This window comes from Oncorhynchus kisutch, linkage group LG12 (assembly GCF_002021735.2).
Source record: "Oncorhynchus kisutch isolate 150728-3 linkage group LG12, Okis_V2, whole genome shotgun sequence".
Lineage (NCBI taxonomy): Eukaryota > Metazoa > Chordata > Actinopteri > Salmoniformes > Salmonidae > Oncorhynchus > Oncorhynchus kisutch.
The window spans coordinates 45,711,798-45,735,289 of NC_034185.2; the positions used below are offsets into that span (position 1 = coordinate 45,711,798).

General features: G+C 42.9%; 1 long non-coding RNA gene across 1 annotated transcript in view; it reads left to right on the top strand.

The window, feature by feature from the left end:
* Positions 1 to 21,045, top strand: part of LOC116376469 (uncharacterized) — a 44,165-nt gene extending 23,120 nt beyond the window's left edge. Inside the window, exons 2-3 of the long non-coding RNA XR_004211820.1 lie at positions 18,805 to 18,913; positions 20,260 to 21,045. This is a non-coding gene — a long non-coding RNA (uncharacterized LOC116376469). The remainder of the gene's footprint in view (positions 1 to 18,804; positions 18,914 to 20,259) is intronic.
* Positions 21,046 to 23,492: the final 2,447 nt, after the last annotated feature.

A 23,492-nucleotide genomic window follows, 5' to 3' on the forward strand; every position in this document is an offset into this window, starting at 1 on the left:
TTCCTGCCAAACATATGACACCACTTGATCTAATGTCTTCATCGGAATGCATCTGCATATGCAATTTGTGGTAACTGAATAATCATTGAACATTTGATTTCTTAAGGTCTGAATTCTCGGACTCAATTATGCACATCCCACAGTGCGTTGTGAGTTGCAACACGGATGTTTGAGGGCGTAGCGCTAAATAATACTTAACAAACTACATTTGATAAACCAGACTATCTGACTCCATCTGCTATTATAGTAAAACGACGTGCAATCAAGAATTATGCCTTTAGCTGACTAATATCAAGAAATGGTCATGAGAAGCGAATTGTAAATACAAGTCATGATAACTGTTACATTAATGAATTCACATACAAGGCATTAAGCTTAAGTTACAAAGCATTAACAACCATTACAAGGCATTATTCTAGGCAGAGCTTAAGGTTAATGTACAAGATAAAGTATGAACTAATCAGACCTACTCAGGCCATGGGCCTTGGGTCGCATGCAAAGTAAACATTTTTCCATGGGCAGGATACAGGAGAAGAGAGAGAGCAACAAACCGTTCCGTTTATTCCAGATATGACTTGTTTTGTATTCAAAATCAATTGTTGACCAATCCACAGGCCAAACCAAAAGGTAGTACAACTAAGACATCCAATCAGATCAAACCAGCCAACATCCTCTAGGAAGGGGGTCACATCTATGTGTGATGATGACCTGAGGGAGGGGGTGGGCTGGTTACAATAGAGAAGACAACATTCCTGAGAGGACTGTTGCATACGGTGTCGTCAGAGTTCACTCTGAACAACTACAAGTTACCACAGAGATTATACAGCACATCCATATAGATGGCACCAGTCCTCCTTAGGGGACACGTTTCAGATATAATAATGCTATAGTATCCATGTCTGGTATCTATCACACATTCAATGGTCAGTCCTCTGGATACAGCAGAGAGATACATTTTGGCCTCTCGGAGCGGGGAAGGCTGATTGGTCCTTGGGCATTGTCTTCTGTGTTTTGTTGAACCATTTGCCAGGCAGACGAAGGTGACAGAGAGCACATAGATTAGGGCCACACCTACAAATCCCCCTTGGACAGAAGCTGTACATGAACATGAATAGCCTGTGTCCAATACAGGAAGAAACGGCCTGCACCACATGAGAGTTTGTTCTCGAGTCTTCAGTCCAGTTTATGCAATCCAACCTCTAGTCCTTGGGCCCATGGCATCAGGTGTATCTTCCGGGGGAGTGTTGCCAATGTGCTTTACAAATGTAAATATCCCTAGGTACACATTCCTTCAACCGAGCTCAATAAAACATCTTTGTTCTTTGTTAAGGGCATAGAGGTTACATGAATTATCAACATTTGGTGAAACATTATCACAGTCAAGCGTTACCAGTCACTGTTTTGCGCTGTGTGATGGTCAGATCGGTTGGTCTGGGCAAATGGTAACTTCAAAGTTTATGAAGTATTAATTAGACGAATATAAAATGGAATGAAAGGCCATTAAATGTATTATTAAAGTTACACTCTATCATGTGTTAAGTTATACTTTTCTTTGAGGAAGGGAAAAAGTTCAGATTGAAATAGCCTCGCCCCTCTGGGAGGAGATTTGCCTTGAAAATATGAAAACCATATTCATGAGGGGAGAAAAATCACCCCCAGATCAATTATTGAGTTTAGATGAAAAGAAACAGAACATATTTCTAAACCAACAGAGGGTCTGCGAAGTAAATGTGCCGAAATGTGTTTAGACCCGATCTGGAAGTCGAGACTCGACCGCATCTTTATTAAACATGGATTAAATGGTATAAAGACAGAGCAGTCGCATGCAACAATTATTATTTTTTAAACCTGACAAAATCACATTCAAAAGATAAATGAATCAAGTTACTTATCAGATGAGGATGATAGGAAAATTCTAAATTAAACTTGAGTGAGATCCAAAGCTCACCCCCAGCTTGTGTAGATCAAATCAGAAAATAATTCAGTGAAGGATATGAGATAACCCTCTCACCTTGAACACACACATCAATGTGGGTGTGGTCAACAGGAAGATTTGACCATATGCGCCATATCCTCATTAACTGGTCCCTTGCACAGCCATGTAATCCATTTGTCTAGTATCGTGTGTGACAACAAAGGTAGAACAGTTCAATTTAACGTGTCCAAAGCACTGAATTGCCTAGTTTTATAAAGGTTAAATAAAACAATGGTTGGAATTGTTTCAGCGTAACCTGAAACAAGACATGTTAGCTGTGTGTTAGTAAGGGTGTCAGTATAATTGTTAAGCAAAATGTTCTCAAGACAGGACAGAAACATTCAACAAGTAAGACATGCAACATATGCTGTAACATGGGCAAATGTAGGCCTATATATATGGGACAAAGTGAAGGAGTTGTCTTGGCCAAGGACTTCTATCAAAGTCAGGTCAAAAAAATTTAGATAATCCTAATTTCCCATTAAAAACACATTAACATCCCCTGTTTTATATTGAGAGCTGAGTTTGGCATGGAAAACCAACCAGGTTGACGTGATTCCCTTTTATTGTGCACATAAAAGGGGCATAGAGCCGAAAGGACTGAGCTTTCCATATTGTCAGTGACTAGCTAAAATACAGCAATAGGTTGAGTCGTAAAAAGTTTTTGTAAAAGTCGTATTTGCTGTGTAAAGAAGAAGGGGATTAGGGATCCCACTAGCGGTGAAACTAGAGGGCGCGCAATTCAAATAAATAATCATAAACATTATGGATATTAAACATTTATGTACATACAAGTGTCTTATATCGGTTGAAAGATTCAATTCTAACAGCACTGTCCGATTTACAGTAGAATTCACACGAAAGCATGCCATGTGATTGTTTGAGGACGGCGCCCCACATCAAAATATTTTTCCATCGGCACAGGTTTCATAAATTCACAAATAGCGATTACATATTCATTTGCTTTTTGAAAATCTTCCTCTGATTTGTCATCCAAAGGGTCCCAGCTATTACATGTAGTGTCGTTTTGTTAGGTAAAATCATTCTTTATAACCCAAAAAGTCAGTTTAGTTGGTGGCATCTATTTGAATAATCCACTCATTTAACATGCAGAGGAAGGAATCAAAAAATATACCGCTAAACTTTATTAATCAATCCTTTTTGGGATAGGGGGCAGCATTTTCACTTTTGGATGAATAGCGTGCCCAGAGTGAACTGCCTCCTACTCTGTCCCAGATGCTAATATATGCATATTATTATTAGTATTGGATAGAAAACACTCTGAAGTTTCTAAAACTGTTTGAATGATGTCTGTGAGTATAATAGAACTCTTATGGCAGGCAAAAAGCTGAGAAAAATCCAACCAGGAAGTGAGATATCAACCGTCTTTAGAAACTGGTTTGAGGAATCTACTATAAAGCAGGGGCCTGTTTGAGTCAGTGGTCTGGCAGAGTTTCTCAGGCTCGTGATGCGCGCAGAGTTAGCTCTCGTTCCAGTCCTTTTCTTCAGACATAGGAATTCTCCGGTTGGAACATTATTGATGTTTTATGTTAAAAACATCCTAAAGATTGATTCCATACATCGTTTAACTTGTTTCTGCGACCTGTAAAGGAACTTTCCGAGTTTTTGTCTGGACGAAGTTCTCGCTCCTCATGAAGATGGATTACTGGGCTGAACACACTAGCAACAAGTGGCTATTTTGACATAAATTATAGACTTTATGTAACAAATCAGTCATTTATTGTCGAACAGGGATTCCTGGGAGTGCATTCTGATGAAGATCATCAAAGGTAAGTGAATATTTATAGTGTTATTTCTAACTTCTGTTGACCCCAAAATGGCAGATATTTCTCTGGCTGGATTGGGCTCTGAGTTTTGTAAAAATCTGACACAGCGGTTGCATTAAGGAGAAGTCTATCTTTAATTCTGTGAATAACAGTTGTATCTTTCATCAATGTTTATTATGATTATTTCTGGAAAATCACCAGATGTTTGGAATCAAAACATTACTGCACGTAATGCGCCAATGTAAACTGAGATTTTTGGATATAAATATGCACATTATCGAACAAAACATACATGTATTGTGTAACATGATGTCCTATGAGTGTCATCTGATGAAGATCATCAAAGGTTAGTGATTAATTTGATCTATATTTCTGCTTTTTGTGATTCCTTTCTTTGGCTGGAAAAATGGCTGTGTGTTTTTTGACTTGGCTATGACCTAACATAATCATATGTTGTGCTTTCGCTGCAAAGCATTTTTGAAATCGGACCCGATGGGTAGAGGAAAGATTAACAAGATGTTTACGCCTGCGCTAGAAAGGTTAAAACAAGTAAAAGTACATTTCTATTGACTCCTCAGATACCCTTAAATGTAATCAAACTATAATATTTCATACGGAAAGAAGTATGTTCAAAATGAAAACGATATTAGCAGGTGCGTCTCCTCTTCATCGTGCGCATACACGAATTTCCAAGACTGTGTCCCTGTAGTAAAACTCATTATTCTTACTCGTTTTGGAAGAAACAAGCCTGAAACCTTGAACATTGAGTGCTTACACTCAGTGGAAGCCATAGGAATTGCATACTGGGAGCTAGATTTAAGTTTTTCCCTATACTTTTCCCTATACTTTCCATTGTAAGAGCATGGGCTCTTTCTCCTATCATATCTATTGGGTTATAGTCTCCTACAATATTTTAACATTTCTACAAACTTCAATTTGTCATCTTTCCAATGGTACCAGTTATATGCATATCCTGGCTTCAGGGCCTGAGCAACAGGCAGTTTACGTTGGGCACGTCAGTCAGGTGGAAATTGAGAAAAAACGACACTAGCCTGAAGAAGTTTCATCTTTATAACAACAAGCAAACAAATGTAGAACAAAAATGTCTGAGCTCTGTATCTTGGCCTCTCTGGATGCTGGAGAAAGGCACGGATGTGGCCGCCACCAGGGACAGAAACATTTGCATAAAGGTAGGTATATTCCCGAATACAAGGTTCCAACACCCGTCCCGTGACAGCCAGTACATTGACTGGGAGTATAAGAGTTGAGTACACTGTATAGTGTTCTGTTTAAGGATAACCATATTTAGATGCAACAGAACATGCCCAGTTTGGATATCCTGTCCTAGATTCAATATTAATGGCCCCTGTAACAATTTCTTGGAATGTGTTATCTGCAGAACCCCCTAAATCTAATGCTTTACTCAGGTGGGGAGCCTGAGTTGCATGTTTGAATTGTCCGTAGCACGTCATGGTCACGTAATAGGGTTTCTTGGCCAGAACATTCATAAAATAGTTTCCACAGTCGCACTGTGTACAGCTCAAAAGGTTCTTGTGTGCCCTGCTTAGAGGCAGGGCACACAAGACCCTAGTCCAGTCTGCATGAGATGGACCCCCGAAGAGCAAGCAAGTTTGCTTTGAGTCACTCTAAAATGTCTGCATTGGTTTCATTGTCAACAGCTGGTTGACAATTGTGCCATCGTTGAAATCATCCGTGGCTCTGTGGGCAATTTCATTTTGAATTGAGAGCCAAAAGTGCTTCCCATACATCTCACATTTCTATACTATACACATTATACTGGTTCTTCACCTGTTCCCATTATGGTGTGAACAGAGATTTCACTGGGAATGGTCCAATATTATTTTGGTGAGAGGTGGTCTCCCTGGATGTTAACTGGTGCAAAATGACAGATGTGCCTGCATTGTTTGCCAATGTCCTAATGACTGAAAAATTAGCTGCTTACTGCCCTAAATGGACTCGCTAGTCTATGAGGAGTACAACAGCGGCTGAGAGTTCGAATATGAGGGCGGCAGAAAGTGTTTTCCTGGAGTGCAGCTGCGCTCTCCACAGTCGCCTGAAAAGCCAACACCACTTTTTTCTAGCACTTTACATTGACACTCTAAGGAGGCTACATTTTCAACATTTTGCTCATGTTTATTTTAACAAGAATAGTTTTTTTGGAACCCATTTCGTCAGAGAGGAGTTCTGAAATGCAACATCCCAAAAATTATATTTTGTTGTTTGCTTAGCAAATGCACACTAACCTCTAGAATGTGTTCTCCTTTTTATGCATGGCAATTGTTTAGCAGTAATCAAGTATTCATTTGTCAGATGAATATCAAGACCATTCTTATCCTTCTTCATCGATTTTTTGAGCCGAATCATGAATACAAGATTCACTTAAACTGGAACAGGTCTGTAGTTTGCACCTTGTCCATTACATAGGCTACATGTTCGTTATACACTGTGTACCATCCTTTGGGTGGTGGGCACTTCTTGATACACACGGGAAAACTGTTGAGCATGAAATACCCAGCAGCGGTGTAGTTCTTGACACAAACCAGTACACCTGGCACCTACTACCATACCCCGTTCAAAGGCACTTAAATATTTTTGTCTTGCCCATTCATCCTCTGAATGGCACGCATACACAATCCATGTCTCAATTGTCTCGAGGCTTAAAAATCCTTATTTAATCTGTCTCCTCCCCTACATTTATACTGATTGAAGTGGAGTTAACAAGTGACATCAATAAGGGATTATAGTTTTCACCTGGCTTTGTACACTCAGTGTATATCGGGGAATGAATAATAACTGTAACGATCTTCTTCATCTGAGTAACAGGAAAGATCGGACCAAAACGCAGCGTGGTAAGTGTCCATGTTAATTTAATATCACTGAACAACGAAATACAAAATAACCAAGTGAAACAACGAATTTCGAAACAGTCCTGAAAGGTGACACAACACAAAACAGGAAACAACTACCCACAAACACAGGTGGGAACAGGCTACCTTAGTATGGTTCTCAATCAGAGACAATGATAGACAGCTGCCTCTGATTGGGAACCATTCCAGGCCAAACACAGAAATACAAAACATAGAACAAAAACATAGAATGCCCACCCCAACCAAAAAATAGAGACATAAAAAAGGAACTAAGGTCAGGACGTGACAATAACATCCTGAAGCCCAGCAGGTATACGACACTGAAGGATACTTAAATATTTTACATTAGACTTACATGTGCATGTGGACTGTTCCAAAATGCAAAGAGCTAGAAAAAAATAACTTTCTCGAACCGGACCAGACTTCCAGAGTTATCAATAATACTACAAATGATCCGTAAGATCAAATCACATTTTATTTGTCATATGCGCCGAATACAACAAGTGTAGACCTTACGGTGAAATGCTTGCAAGCACTTGACCAACAATGCAGTTCAAGAAATGGAGTTAAGAAAATATTTACTAAATACTTTACTAAACAACCAAATAAAATAGAAAATAACACAATAAAATAACAATAACAAGCCTATATACAGAGTATACCGGTACTGAGTCAATGTTGTGCCTTCTTCACCACGCTGTCTATGTGGGTGGACCATTTCAGTTTGTCTGTGATGTGCACGTTGAGGAACTTACAACTTTCCACCCTCTCCACTGCTGTCCTTTCGATGTGGATAGGGGGGGGGGGGGTGCTCCCTCTGCTGAAGTCCACGATCATCTCCTTTGTTTTGTTGATGTTGAGTGAGAGATTGTTTTTCTGACACCACACTCCAAGTGCCCTCACCTCCTCCCTTTAGGCTGTCTCGTCGTTGTTGGTAATCAAGCCCACTACTGTTGTGTCATCTGCAAACTTGATGATTGAATTGGAGGCGTGCATGGCCGCGCAGTCGTGGGTGAACACGGTGTACAGGAAGGGGCTGAGCATGCACCCTTGTGGGACCCCAGTGTTGAGGAGATGTTGTTTCCTTCCTTCACCACCTGGGAGCAGCCCATCAAAGTCCCGGACCCAATTGCACAGGGCAGTGTTGAGACCCAGGGCATCCACCTTGATGATAAGCTTGGAGGGTACTGTGGTGTTGAATGCTGAGCTGTAGTCAATGAACAGCATTCTTACATAGGTATTTCTTTTGTCCAGATGTGATAAGGCAGTGTGAAGTGCGATGGCAATTGCATCGTCTGCGGACCTGTTGGGGCGGTATGCAAACTGAAGTCGGTCAAGGGTGGCCGGTAAGGTGGAGGTGATATGATCCTTGACTAGTCTCTCAAAGCACTTCATGATGGCAGAAGTGAGTGCTACGAGGCGGTAGTCATTTAGTTCAGTTATGTTTGCCTTCTTGGGTACAGGAACAATGGTGGCCATCTTGAAGCATTTAGGGACAACAGACTGGGATAGGGAGCGATTGAATATATCCGTAAATACACCAGCCAGCTGGTCTGCGCATGCTCTGAGGACGCGGCTAGGGATGCCGTCTGGGCCAGCAGGCCTGCAAGGGTTAACACGCTTAAATGTTTTACTCATGTTGGCCAAGGAGAGGGGGGGGCGCAGTCCTTGTTAGCAGGCCTCGACGTTGGCACTGTATTATCCTCAAAGTGGGCAAGGAAGGTCTTTAGTTGTTCTGGAAGCGTGATGTTGGTGTCCGTGACATGGCTGGGTTTCTTTTTGTAGTCCGTGATTGTCTGTAGACCTTGCCACATACGTCTCGTGTCTGAGCCATTGAATTGCGACTCCACCTTGTCCCTGTACGGGCGTTTTGCTTGTTTGATTGCCTTGCGGAGGGAATAGCTACACGGTTTATATTCAGACGCATTCTCTTTTAAGATGCAACAAGTCAGAGGTCGCCATTTACTGTAGCGCTAGATAATACTTAATCAAACTACATTTGATAAACCTGACTATCTGACTCCATCTGATATTATAGTAAAACTATGTGCAATCAAGTATTATGCCTTTAGCTGACTATTATCAAGGAATGGTCATGAGAAGCGAATTCTAAATATAATTTAATACACTTACACTGAATGGATTCACATACAAGGCATTACACTTAAGTTTCAAAGCATTAACAGGCATTACTCGGTTTTATTCTAGGCATACAGATCTTAAAGTTAACTTAGACAAAGCATGACAAAGCATGAGCTAATCAGACCTACTCAGGCCATAGGTCTGGGTAGCTCACAAAATAAAAATGTCCATACAACCTTATTCCATGGGCAGGATACAGGAGAAGAGAGAGAGCAACAAACCGTTCCGTTTATTCCAGATCTGACTTGTTTTGTAATCAAAATCAACTGTTGACCAATCCACAGGCCAAACCAAAAGGTAGTACAACTAAGACATCCAATCAGATCAAACCAGCCAACATCCTCTAGGAAGGGGGTCGCATCTATGTGGGATGACCTGAGGTGGGGGGTGGGCTGGTTACAATAGAGAAGACAACATTCCTGAGAGGACTGTTGCATACGGTGTCGTCAGAGTTCACTCTGAACAACTACAAGTTACCACAGAGATTATACAGCACATCCATATAGATGGCATCAGAGTCCTCCTTAGGGGACACGTTTCAGATACAGTAGACACCAGACATGAATACTATAGTATTATCAGTCCTCTGGATACTGTAGGGAGATACATTTTGGCCCCTCAGAGAGGGGAAGGCTGACTGGTCTTTGGGCATTGTCTTTTTTGTTTTGTTGAGCCATTTGCCATGCGGTCGAAGGTGACAGAGAGCACATGAATTAGGGCCGAACCTACAAGGGTCTCCGTCTCGCAATGCCATCCTCTCTTGATGCCCAGTATAATGGCCATGTGTAACCCGTTAAAGCTTAGTCAAAGGCCTCTCCACTCGCACCCCTGTCAGGGGGGCGGCCTATATTTTCATAACCTTGTCACTTTCATTGCGCCATCAATCTCAAGAAAGGTCAGCTGATTCTTGCCTGTGCCGAATGGAATGAGGGGCCTGGGGTTAATTGAAAGACCGTGCGTCGGTGTCTATCCAATCCCCCTCCCACCGAAGAGCTGATGAAATGTGGAGGCGCCGCCACGCCGAAGCCTGGCACTATCCGACACTTTAAACCCATCAGGGCGTTTAATGCAATCCTACCCTCTCACGTAACATGGGAAACGCTCTCCTTCTCTCTCCTTCCTCCTCACCGCCTTTATCATTTTTTGTTTTGTTTTACAATTTCGCCTGACGCTCCTTGTTAGTTTCTCTCTTCTTTACTACTGTTCCTCCAGGCTTGAAATTAGCACACTTTAGCAGTTATGTGGCGCCACGTAGCATTTGAGCACGCCCTGGCCCGTTGTTCCTACACACAGACACACACGAGCATACACCTGGCCACGACTCAAAAGCAAGGACGTAAAGGAACATAAGCATTATCAGTTTGCATGAATGTGTGAAACAACTTTAGCCTGACGTTGTTAACAGATTGAGCAAGGCACGGTTCCTTTGGCGCTTTCCGCTGCCTTCCCTGCCGCCATGCTCGATAAAGGCAAATAAACAGATAAACAGATAAAGCCCTGATGGAATGCAGTGTTGTAGCGATAAGTTGGGGGGGGGGGGGGGGGGGGGCGTCCAGCCTGATCCATGGCCTCTATTATAGCCAGTGTTTAGTGACATCCTACGCCCTGGATGCCAGGCGGTGCTCTCCCCACTTATGTGTGCAGTAGCCTGGTGCATTTGTCAATCGCACCCAATGTGTAGCTGTGGAAAGGGGGAGAAAGTGTATACGTACGTGTTTGTTTAGTTTCTGTATTTCTATGAATGTGTTTGTGGGGAGTATATACCGGTGCATATACATTTATAGCCGTGAGTATCCATGCGCACTTGTTTGTGCCATGTAGGTATACTTGTATGTGCTTGTTTGCATCTACTCGTATGCACGTGCACTTCGAACGTGTGTGTGTGTGCACTCTCCCTCATCCTATCCAATTACTCCAGTGAAGGGCTGCCTATCTCTCGGAGCAGAAGTGTCCGTCAGAGATGGGTGGCTGCGTCCCAACTGGTACCTTATTCCCTTTATAGGACACTACTTTTTGCCCAGGGCTCATAGGGCTCTGGTCAAAAGTAGTCCAATATACAGGGAATAGGATGCCAATGGGGACATAATCCCCAGTATGATTTAAGCCACAACCCCACCAGATCCAACCCCTCAGAGGCCCGAACAGAGCAGAGACATGACAAAACCATACGTCAGTCTGATTAGGACATTCCAGCTGCTAACCGCCGCTGGCTATACTTTCCTCATTAGCATGGTTACAATTCATAACCAAAGGAGACGTGGGATTTTGTCTCGGGATCACTCGGCAGCTCACGTTTTGACACTTCCCAATTGAACAGATGGAGGCCTCACTTAAGTTCTCTGACTCCCTGAAGACGGACAGGCTTCTCAAATGGCATCCTATTCCCTAACAAGGTGCACTACGTTAGACAAGAAGCCCTATGGTCAATGGGGATTAGGGTGGCATTTAGGATGTAGACATAGTGATATGGCAGTGTTGGATGGTGATTAGATTAGTGAAATGTTGGAATTGTCTTAGCGTGTTGTGCAGGGTTTTCTGAACTCGGCCCTCGGGACCCCAAGGGGGTGCATGTTTTAGTTGTTGCCCTAGCACTACACAGCTGATACAAATAATAAATTAATCATCTAGCTTTGATCATTTGAATCAGCTGTGTAGTGTTAGGGCAAAAACATAAATGTGCTCCCCTTGGGATCCCGAGGACCGAGTTTGGGAAAACGCTGGTGTTGTGACTAGAGGCTGTCATGACACTGCACATGGAGATATTGCACTGTATCTATAGGCCTCCTGAAGACCTTGGTTGTGTGCTCAGCTAGCTGTTTCCGACAAGTGACATTGTCTTTGTGTGTTATTACCCTCATATACAGTGGAGAGAACAAGTATTTGATACACTGATGATTTTGCAGGTTTTCCTACTTACAAAGCATGTAGAGGTCTGTAATTTTAATCATAGGTACACTTCAACTGTGAGAGACGGAATCTAAAACAAAAATCCAGAAAATCACATTGTATGATTTTTAAGACTTTCAGCTCCCTCCAAAGATGTTCTATTGGGTTCAGGTCTGGAGACTGGCTAGGCCACTCCAGGACCTTGAAATGCTTCTTACGGAGCAACTCCTTAGTTGTCCTGGCTGTGTGTTTTGGGTTGTTTGTCATGCTGGAAGACCCAGCCACGACCCATCTTCAATGCTCTTACTGAGGGAAGGAGGTTGTATCTCGCGATTACATGGCCCCATCCATCCTCCCCTCAACACGGTGCAGTTGTCCTGTCCCCTTTGCAGAAAAGCATCCCCAAAGATGTTTCCACCTCCATGCTTCACTGTTGGGATGGTGTTCTTGGGGTTGTACTCATCCTTTTTCTTCCTCCAAACACAGCGAGTGGAGTTTAGACCAAAAAGCTAAATTTTTGTCTCATCAGACCACATGACCATCTCCCATTCCTCCTCTGGATCATCCAGATGGTCATTGGCAAACTTCAGACGTGCCTGGACATGCGCTGGCTTGAGCAGGGGGCCCTTGCGTGTGCTGCAGGATTTTAATCCATGACGGCGTAGTGTGTTACTAATGGTTTTCTTTGACCAAGTCCTGCCGTGTAGTTCTGGGCTGATCCCTCACCTTCCTCATGATCATTGATGCCCCACGAGGTGAGATCTTGCATGGAGCCCCAGACTGAGGGTGATTGACTGTCATCTTGAACGTCTTCCATTTTATAATAATTGCGCCAACAGTTGTTTCCTTCTCACCCCAGCCTTGTGCAGGTCTACAATTTTATCCCTGATGTCCTTACACAGCTCTCTGGTCTTGGCCATTGTGGAGAAGTTGGTGTCTGTTTGATTGAGTGTGTGGACAGGTGTCTTTTATACAGGTAACGAGTTCAAACAGGTGCAGTTAATACAGGTAATGAGTGGAAAACAGGAGGGCTTCTTAAAGAAAAACGAACAGGTCTGTGAGAGCCGGAATTCTTACTGGTTGGTAGGTGATCAAATACTTATGTCATGCTATGAAATGCAAATGTGATTTTCTGGATTTTTGTTTTAGATTCCGTCTCTCACAGTTGAAGTGTACCTATGTAGACCTCTACATGCTTTGTAAGTAGGAAATCCTGCAAAATCGGCAGTGTATCAAATACTTGTTCTCCCACTGTATATATGTGTGTGTGTGATGGCCAGTTTTTTCCACCTCATGTTCTATTCGCTGTTGAGTCCAGAAAAGAAGGTATGCAAGAGGAGGAGGAAACGCTGGGCTTGAGGAAGCTAATCCAAAGCATGGGGGAGGAGATAGGAAAAGCAAATGTGGAGAATGGAGAAAGAGGGAAGACGAGGGAATTAGACGAGGTAGAGAGGGTGTGCGTCCCAAATGGCACCCTATTTCCCTAATAAAAAGCTCATTTAGACCTGGGCCCAATAGAGCTCTGGTCAAACGTAGTGCACTATATAGGGTGCAATTTGGGATGCATATAGAGAGGTGGAGGAGAGTACAGAGGAATAAGACTGTCCTCATCTACATTCCACAGAGAGACCTATCAGGCTATCCATGGGTGACCACGACCCACCGAGCACGGTGCCTTCAAATCTCACGTAGCACACCGCTGCCTGCCTGCCAGCTCCAGTCATCCGTGACCGCCGCTTTAATTGACCAACACTCGAGATGCAACACCGTGCAGGGAGAGGCGTGGAGGCATGGGGGCACTCTCCTTCATCAGGCCTGACATTAAGAAGGTTTCGTATTGCACCAGGGTCTCAAATGTAATTACTTTCCCTCTCCCTCTCTCTTGTTTTTTCTCTCTCTCTTCCTCTCACTGTCTCTTTCTCTCACCCAGTCTCTCCCTCCTCCCTCCTTTCTCCTTCCTTACTCCCTCTCTCTCTCTTTCCCCTCCCTCCTGCCTCACTCCCCTTCTTTCTCTCTTTTACAAAGTCTCCCTCATCCTCGTTCTCCCCTCCCCCTCTCTAACCAGCCCTTGTCACTCATCCGGAATCTTCAACGTTTTCTTCCTCCGTGGTCCATGGTTACTTAAGGCCTGACATCTGTGGAACAGGCACTGATTATGAAAAATTAGCTCCCTTTGCAAGCCTCTACGGTGAGCGACACCACAGCCCCGGGCCCCACGCACACAGCACACACACATCCAAATGCTTTGTACCTGCTCCAGTGGTTCTGTTTGGAAACGGCCTTTCAGCTAGCTCCGCCATGAATCCTAGGAACCATCCCAGATCAAAATTCACCATCGACCTGGGGGTGATATTTGTAGTGGTTCATAAATGGAAGGCATAGCAGCGATAGTGCCGACCTCGGGAGTTTCCCTCAACAGTTTGCTTTGTAATGTAAGTCAGCGCATTCCTCTGGGCTTTTGCGTCAGAAGCGCTCTGTTTTAAATCAGCAGAAGGTCATTTGTATTATAACTGAATGGGCAAGGGGAGAGCATCTATCCACTTTGAGAAAATGTGTTGAATGACTGTCAACGGCACCTTTTGTGTATGTTATCACGTACTGTACGGCAATCACATCACTCAGTCTTCCAATCTTGACTCATTCAAAGCGGACGCATAAACCACTCAACGTGTCATATCCTGCATACTGTAAATGTGCTCTATACGTCTTCAGTCTACTCGAGAGTGAGCAGCATGGTATAATCACGTTAAAAGTTCTTACCTTCTACTTGATTGTGCAGTGTACTGCAGTTCAAGGCCTACACTGTAAAAAACCTAAGCAAGCCTAAATATCTTATTTTGAGTGGTAATTGAAAATACATTTTTTTTTTAAGTGAATTGTTTTGTGAAGTGAAATATCACTCAAAACAAGATATTTAGGCTTGCTTAGGTTTCACTTATTGCAGTGTCTCCCCCAGTCATCCACACTGGTAGTCCAACTATGTACTTAGCACATCACCTCATACTTCCATACCAGCAGCCCTCTAAGTGAAATGCCATTATCCTTCCAAGCTGAAGCCGCCCAGTTACCCAGCTGTCAACCTTGACAATGCAATTTCACACATCTGTCATTCAGCAGCCTCACACTGATCTCCCAGTGCTCTCCAACACTTCTCAATGACTGGATTGGCATCCCCAGCCTCCCTCACAACACAACACAGTACAACACACGTCACGCTCTCTACCAAATGGGATTCCCAGAGCCTTCCAACAATGCCTCATCCTTCCAGAGCTCCTGGCATCGCCGTTGTCAATTCCCTTTTGGAGGCCAAACGGACGCTATTAGCAGAGCCAGAGGGGCATTCGACATAAATGATAACAAAGACTTAATCGGCCCGTAGTGTAGGTTCAGATGAGCTCCCTGCTGCCTGAGTGCCTGGCGCACACAAAACCAAACCCATTTGTGTCATCTTTAAACCGATGGCAGTGGGATATGTTTTAGTATATATTAATGAACGGAGGCCCAGTACCGCTTGAAGAATTTGTCTTTCTGACAATACCGCCGTTGGTTGTCCACCGTCCCTATTGAGGACTTACCAAAGTTTTCTTGCATCGATTTTTTGCATAAGTTTTATTGTAGCTCTGGCCTGGGGGGGGAGAAGTCATTTTTAAGGCCGGGTGGACCTGCTTTGCGGTGGTCACAACATTTGAACCCCAGAGGTAGAGATAGCAGTGTGGCATTCAATGTATGCGTCTCAAACGGCACCCTATTTCCAGGTCAAGTATAGTGCACTATGTAGAGAATAGGAGGCCATTTGGCCAATGTCAACCTCAAAATGGGGAACACTCACAAGGGATGCTATACATGAGGCCCTATATGAAAGTGGTTTGGAGACTAGCAGAATATTCTTATCAGTATCAGCCCTTATTGGTCAAAATAGTGTTATCCCCCCTCCCCCCCTTCAAATACTGTACAGGTGCTCAATATGCGTAGTCTGGCTCAATGGAACAGGTGGAATAGTTCCAAAAGTGCTGCTAACTAAAGTTATCCATTTTGTTTCTTGAAAAGATGGAGTAGGGATTATGAACAAGACGCTAGGTAAATACTATATGTCAATGCTTTAAAAATGTTTTGGGGTTGTTGTTCAAATTCCTCTCCCCACATCTGTGTTCAATCATCATATTAGCCTCGAAACAACAACCACAACGGGTCCACCTTTTCTAACAATGCTGCTGAATAAGTCATGTCTTCTGATCGTTTTTCGGGTTATAAGTTATTCAATAACGCAAGCTCACGCTTATGAATAATTTGCAATGTTTTGGAAACAGCCAGCTGCGGTGTTAGCTTGTAGCCATGCGTTTGCCGTGTTTCCTAGACACCCCGCTGCGCGTCGACAACACTCCCCCCCCCCATAGACTTAGCAGAAAACTTTAAAGTACTTAGTTCACTAGACAGTAGACTGAGAACATTCAATCCCAAAATAAACTAGCATGATTCTCACCATGTCTGTATCTGTATGTACAAATGTAGGAATTCATCAATGGTTTTGATTTATATAAGGCTTTCCCAGGTGCTCAAAGCACTTTACAATGTATGGAGGAAAATGTACTTAATCAACCTGTTAAACTCTGATCTCTGATAAGAATCTCCACAACCCCCCAACCTCCCCCATAAAGGCCATAAATTAATGCACTATGGTCATATTCATAGAGTATGCAATGTAGGTCAAGCCACCAAAAGTACAAGCATTTAGTAATCATGGAAAGGGTACACCCTGACGGTAATTGCACATTTGTGGCAGCAGGGTAGCCTAGTGGTTAGAGCGTTAGAGCGTTGGACTTGTAACTGGAAGGTTGCAAGTTCAAATCCCTGAGCTGACAAGGTACAAATCTGTCATTCTGCCCCTGAACAGGCAGTTAAACCCACTGTTCCTAGGCCATCATTGAAAAGAAGACTTTGTTCTAAACTGACTTGCCTGTTTAAATAAAGGTTTAAAATAATAAAAAATTCTGTCTCCATCCATATTACCTTGTATGCATCCTCCACATGCACCATTGATCTAGCTCATTGTTTACAATAGCAAAAGTGAATAGGAAAATGCGTTTGAAGATTCCTCACCTGTGCCTTATATTACAAAACTAACCCCCCAACTTGAAAGCCCCGATTGCTAGTGTCATTTTAAGATGTCGGGCTTGAAAATCCATTCAGCCATTTTGGCTCAGTGACTCACTACCCAAACCAGACCCAACTGGTTCTGTAGTAAGTGGCTAAGAGGCATCATGGGATCTCCTACTGCTCTCCAACGTATGAACTGGGAATCAGACAGGGTATATATCAATGGATAGGTAAAGGCTTCAGCATTCTCCTCATATGTATGCATATTATTCCTGTAAGATGACAAATGAAGCCATGCACTAGCCCTACACTTTTAAAATGGCTGTGTTCCTCAGGGAATGTGCACATGTTCAGAGCGCTACCATTAGGTAAAAGATTTGGGCGAAAAGTACACATTAGAACAGTAATTGGTGACATTTTATTTCAAACCTAGACTCAGGCTCTGTTTTTTTCACCTTTATTAGAATCTTTCAGTTATTGCCTTTCTAACAGTACTAAGCATCTGTGGGACTTATAGCTTTGAAACAGAAAAGTACTTTATGAGGGTAGAATACAATATTATGCATTGTTTACAAAATTACCCCAGAGGGCTTCAGAGTTCGAGGTTTCTAACATGAATCCACTATCATCAAGAAGAATCAAACTGCACAGAGCAGTGGGCCTGGAAATTGAAGATCTGGCCAGTGGAAGTTGGGTGTTGTGGATTTGTGACTTCAGGAGCTACTGAAAGCTAATGGCTCTGGCTGAAGACTCCAGCTGGGTCCCAATGTTGTCAAGAAGGAGGCTGGGGGAGGTATAAAGAGGAGTGGATCTGGGATGCCATAATCCACTGCTGACTCTTCTGGAGTTGTGGCTTAATCAACAAAATGTTGATGGTGCCCTCTTGAAACCCCAATGACCTAGATGTTTCATGGGTGTTGCTGCTGCTGAAAACTCAGGTTTTTCAGGTTGTCCTGTGGCGAGTTCAACAAGGCATCTGTTTGATTAGAATGTCACTCTTTCCTAAAGTGTTTTACAGTTTGTTAAATACCGTAACTAATACTTACCAAGCCATTCAGAAAGAAAACACGTCTAGGGCAGCTGGATAGACTTTTGGCAGACCGAGGAATCAAACGAACAAAACCCCAAATCATTTCAAATCTCAAGTCCTGGAAAGATCCAACCATGGGGACAACAATAATACAAGTGGTTGGATCAGGAAGGTCCACTTCGATCTGTTCAGTCAGATTTGGGGACACCAGGTCAGTACTCAGCCAGTCAATGTAATGGGGGCTAAACTGCTGCCAGAGCAAGACTAGGTGGAATTAATGTGGAAGGACACAGACACAATGGTGACACCTCGTTAGAGTTTTCCTTCACCACATCATAAGCAGGGCCATCATCGAGTGTTAAGGAACAGCTAACATTAGTTCCCCAGCAATCCAGATCAAGTTAGTTCAAATTAGCTAGATGGAATTTTCTTCCCATCAAGCTAGCTAAACAACATTCCTCTGTTCCTCTGTTACAATAGTACCTAGCTAGTTAATTAGCTAACTTAACTAGCTAGCTAACTTTTCACAGATGGAAAGTCATCATTTATGAAGTAAACCTACTTTAGGAACCCCTGCATTTTAGCTAGCTAGCTACTGCCCTTATCGCCGAGGAGATGCCCTCCATCTCAATCATGACAATGCAGGTAATTCCAGGTTGACGTTAAATGCAATCCCTAGCCTGGCTGACATGACCCTTTTTGGTTTGGTATCAGCCAGACTAGCTAGGGAATCCCATGTTGTCTTCACAAATGATGACAGGCAAAATGTCCTTTCTATGAAAGCAACCTAGCTATCTACTACTTGCAACCATCAACTAACTATTAGCTAGCACGCCATAATTTTAGTCACCCAGGGCTGGACAGCTAAGCCCTTTTGGATGCTAGTTCATTGCTGTCATATAGCCTAGCCTACATGCAAGAACCAAATCCCAATTCATTCTAGTTGTTACCCATGTTATATGCCTTGTAAACCACTAATACATGTCTTTATTTACTCCCTAGGTGGTCGCAGAAAGAAGAACAAGCTCCAGATGGCTGTGTGGGAGGTGTCGTCCATGGTCACAAGGCACTTGGAGAAGTCAGAGAGGCGCTTCTTCGAGGAGGAGTTGAGGTGGGACGCTGACAAAAAGCATGGTAGAGAAACCTAACAACCGACTTACAGAATTCAGAGGGAGAGGCTAATGCAGATGGCACCATGCAGATGAACATGGTGCTAGAGTTGGGGAACATCTTTCACAATTTCAACCACCTTCTATGTACAGGGGGTGTTTACCTCCCCAGGGCTGCCGCTTCACTCAGCCACCATCCATTTCCACATCCATCACAGTCAAACAATTAATTGTGAGCTGCCTGCCTGCTGCGTGCAGATCCCTCTCCACTCTCTCCTAAAATATGTTAGTTTGTTAAATACCATAACTAATACTTACCAAGACATTTAGAAAGAAAACACATCTAGCTACCTTTCCATAAAAAAAAACATCAAAACAACAAAATTGTGAATGATAGTGTTGCGACCTGGAGTAAGAGTGAAGTAACTCTTCTTCATCAGTTGATGAGGAAATATCTGTCCAAATTGACAGGACCGTCAGGGACTCAGCGGAAAGGCTTTTGGCAGACCAAGGAATCACTGAACAAAAGCCCAAATCATTTCAAAACTGAAGGTACAACATCGGGGACAACAATAATATAAGTGGTCGGATCAGGAAGGTCCACTTCGATCATTTCAGTCAGATTTGGGGACACCAGGTCTGTACTCAGCGAGTCAATGTAATGGGGGCTAACCTGCTCAATGTAATGGGGGCTAACCGGATCAAGTTAGTTAAGTTAGTTAACATTAGGTTAGATGGAATTTCCTAAATATTAAGCTAGCTAAACACCATTCCTCTGTTACAATAGTACCTAGCTAGTTAACTAGCTAACCTAACTAGCTAGCTAACTTTTCAAGGATGGAAATTCTGTCTGTCATCATTTATGAAGTATTCCTACTTTAGGATCCCATGCATTTAACGTCATAGAGATAGCTACCTAGCAAGAAGATTCCCTCCATCTCTATTATGACGATATAGGGAATCCCAGGTTGACGTTAAATACAAGCCCTAGCCTGGCTGACATGACCCTCTTTGGTTTGGTATCAGCCAGACTAGGGAATCCCAGGTTGTCTTCACAAATGATGACAGGCAAAATGTCCTGTCTATGAAAGCAACATAGCTAGCTACTAGCTGCAACCATCAACTAACTATTAGCTAGTCCTCCATAATGTTCATCATCCAGGGCTTGATAGCTAAGCCCTTTATGGATGCTAGCCTATTGCAGTCATATAGGCTAGCCTACAAGCAAGAACAAATTCCCAATTAATTATAGCTGCTAAAAAGTTGTTTTAAATGGCCCTGTTTGCTGTTCTTTATCCATGTTCTACGCCTTGTAAACCACTAATACACGTTTTTATTTACTCCCTAGGTGGTCCCAGAAAGAAGAACAAGCTCCATATGGCTGTGAGGGAGGTGTCGTCCATGGTCAAAACACATTTGGAGGAGTCCGAGAGGCACTTCAAGGAGGAGTTGAAGTGGGACGCTGAATGAAAAGCATGAAAAAAGAGAAACCTAACAACCGACTTACAGAATTCACAGAGGGAGAAGCTAATGCAGATGGGCACCATATAGGCTAACATGTTGAAATATCTTTCAACAGCCAACACAACTTCAACCACCTTCTATGTACAGGTGCTATTTACCTTCCCCAGGGCTGCCGCTTCACTCAGCCACCACCCATTTCAATTACCAACTATATGTAAAAATGTATGCACCAAAGGCTAAGTCGCTTTGGATAAAAGTGTTTGCTAAAAAGTATATTTCTTTCTAAGCCGAGGGGTTCTTCAAACTCTATGAATTTTTTTTAAACGGTCATACCAAGGATCATTTTGCTCATTGTTTTTGAATTTTAAGACCCCTTGAAGGATCCCAAAAATATGCAAAAAGTTTTAGGAAATTTTTTATTTTGCCTTGGTGCTATTGGCCCATACAAACACATTGAATAACAGACTCATGACATGGAACAACGGATAGTCCCCACCCCCAAAGGACGTTTGTTCTGAAGTCTGTTTTAAATTATTATTATTTTTTTTACATGTATTTAACCCCTTTTTTGGCACAAAACAGTCTCCATATATAGGGTACTAGGGGGTAATTAGCCCCCACTAAGAACAATGTCTAATTGCTGACACCAAAAAGCAACATTTGGGATTTTTTTTTTTAAATACCGGGGTACCTGGCATAAGGTTTCATGTGTTAATACATTTAATCAGTTTTATTTAGAAATGCTTTAGTAATACTTGAAAGCTAAGTCTAGTTGTCTTCTTTTTTTTATATGAGGGGGAAATGGTGTTGCACATGTCACCATTAATATCCTCACTATGAGATTTGATGTGAAGGCCCTCTTTTTCAATAACTAATGTGCACATGCATTTTCTAGCTATATGACATAAAATGCTGTGTAAAATAGCTAAAAGGCTATAAAGTAACATTAACTGTAAAGCTATCAGTCACTAGTGGAAACCTTTACAACTGCAATTAAGTTACGTTATCTATTTAATGTATTTAACTCAGATGATCTGGTAGTGAGATTGCTAGCTAGCACTCCTAGCAGCTTATACTAACTAGCTAGCTAGCTATTATTTGCTGCTAGTCAAGTTGCTAGCTAGCAAGTTAGTTGGTAGAAACACATTCATAATTCATAACCATAAAGGGGTAACTAAAGGGGTGAGTTTCCCTCAACACAATCATTCAACATATTACTACTTTACTAAAAAAGTATCCACAATTCTCTCTAAACAAGTGGATTATTTATCTTAAGGCTTTCCTACTTGTATATTTAAAAAAATATTATAGCTCTAACTTCATTGGAATATATCTACAACTTTTTCAAAAAATTAGATAAACTTACCACATAATCATTTTGTTGAAATATCTCCATAAGTTGTGACAGAGGAAATGTTTTATTGAGCTAGAGCAGTGGCTGCCAGGATACATTTGGGAAAATAATTGTGACATCTTGTTTTCTTAATGTGAATTACTGGGGAGCTAGTTACCCCCTAGTACCCTACATACTTCTATTCTTTTTTCAACTGGGACCTTCAGATGAGTCTTGTGAGGCCCGTGGGCGTCCTAGAGCAAAACAGTGTTAGTGTGTATCCCGAACTGGGGATATGTATACCGTGACCAGATGTACACAGAATGGTGTCGTCTGCATAGAGGTGGATCAGGCAATCACCTGCAGCAAGAGCGACATCGTTGATATATACAGAGAAGAGAGTCGGCCCGAGAATTTAACCATGTGGTTCCCCCATAGAGACTGCCAGAGGTCCGGACAACAGGCTCTCCGATTTGACACACTGAACTCTATCTGAAAAGCAGTTGGTGAACCAGGCGAGGCAGTCATTTGAGAAACCAAGGCTGTTGAGTCTGCCGATAAGAATGCGTTGATTGACAGAGTCGAAAGCCTTGGCCAGGTCGATGAAGACGGCTGCACTGTACTGTCTTTTATTGATAGCAGTTATGATATCGTTTAGTACCTTGAGTGTGGTTGAGGTGCACCCGTGACCACCTCGCAACTCGGAATGCACAGCGGAGAAGGTACGGTGGGATTCGAAATGGTCAGTGATCTGTTTGTTAACTTGGCTTTCAAAGACTTTAGAAAGGCAGTGCAGGATGGATATAGGTCTGTAACAGTTTGGATCCAGAGTGTCACCCACTTTGATTAGGGTTCTCGGACGATATGAAAGAGTGGTTGAACAGACTGGTAGTAGGGGTTGCAACAATGGCGGCAGATAATGTTAGAGAGGGTCACATTGTCTAGGCCAGCTGATTGGTATGGGTCCAGGTTTTGCAGCTTTTTCAGAACATCTGCTATCTGGATTTGGGTGAAGGAGACGCAGGAGAGGCTTGGGCAAGTAGCGGTGGGGGGTGCGGTGCTGTTGGCCCGGGGTAGGGGTAGCCAGGAGGAAAGCATGACCAACCGTAGAGAAATGCTTAACTGAACTTCTCGATTACCGTGAATTTATCTGTGGTGACAGTGTTTCCTAGCCTCAGTGGGCAGCTGGGAGGAGGTGCTCTTATCCTCCATGGACTTGACATTGTCCCAAAACATTTTGGAGTTAGAGCTACAATATGCAAATTTCTGTTTGAACAAGCTAGCCTTTACTTTCCTAACTGACTGCGTGTATTGGTTCCTCACTTCCATGAAAAGTTGCATATCACGGGGACTATTCGATGCTAGTGCAGTCCGCCACAGGATGTTTTTGTGCTGGTCGAGGACAGTCTGGTCTGGACTGAACCAAGCTATATCTGTTCTTAGTTCTACATTTTTTGAAAGGGGCATACTTATTTAAAATGGTGAGGAAATTACTTTTAAAGAACGACCAGACATCCTCTATGGACGGGACGAGGTCAATATCCTTCCTGGATACCCGGGCCAGGTCGATTAGAAAGGCCTTCTCGCAGAAGTGTTTTAGGGTGCGTTTGACAGTGATGAGGGGTGCTTGTTTGACCACAAACCCATTACGGATGCAGGCAATGAGGCAGTGTTTGATTGATTGAAAACAGAGGAGGTGTATATGGAGGGCAGGTTGGTCAGGATAATATCTATGAGGGTGCCCATGTTTACGGATTTAGGGTTGTGCCTGATGGGTTCCTTGA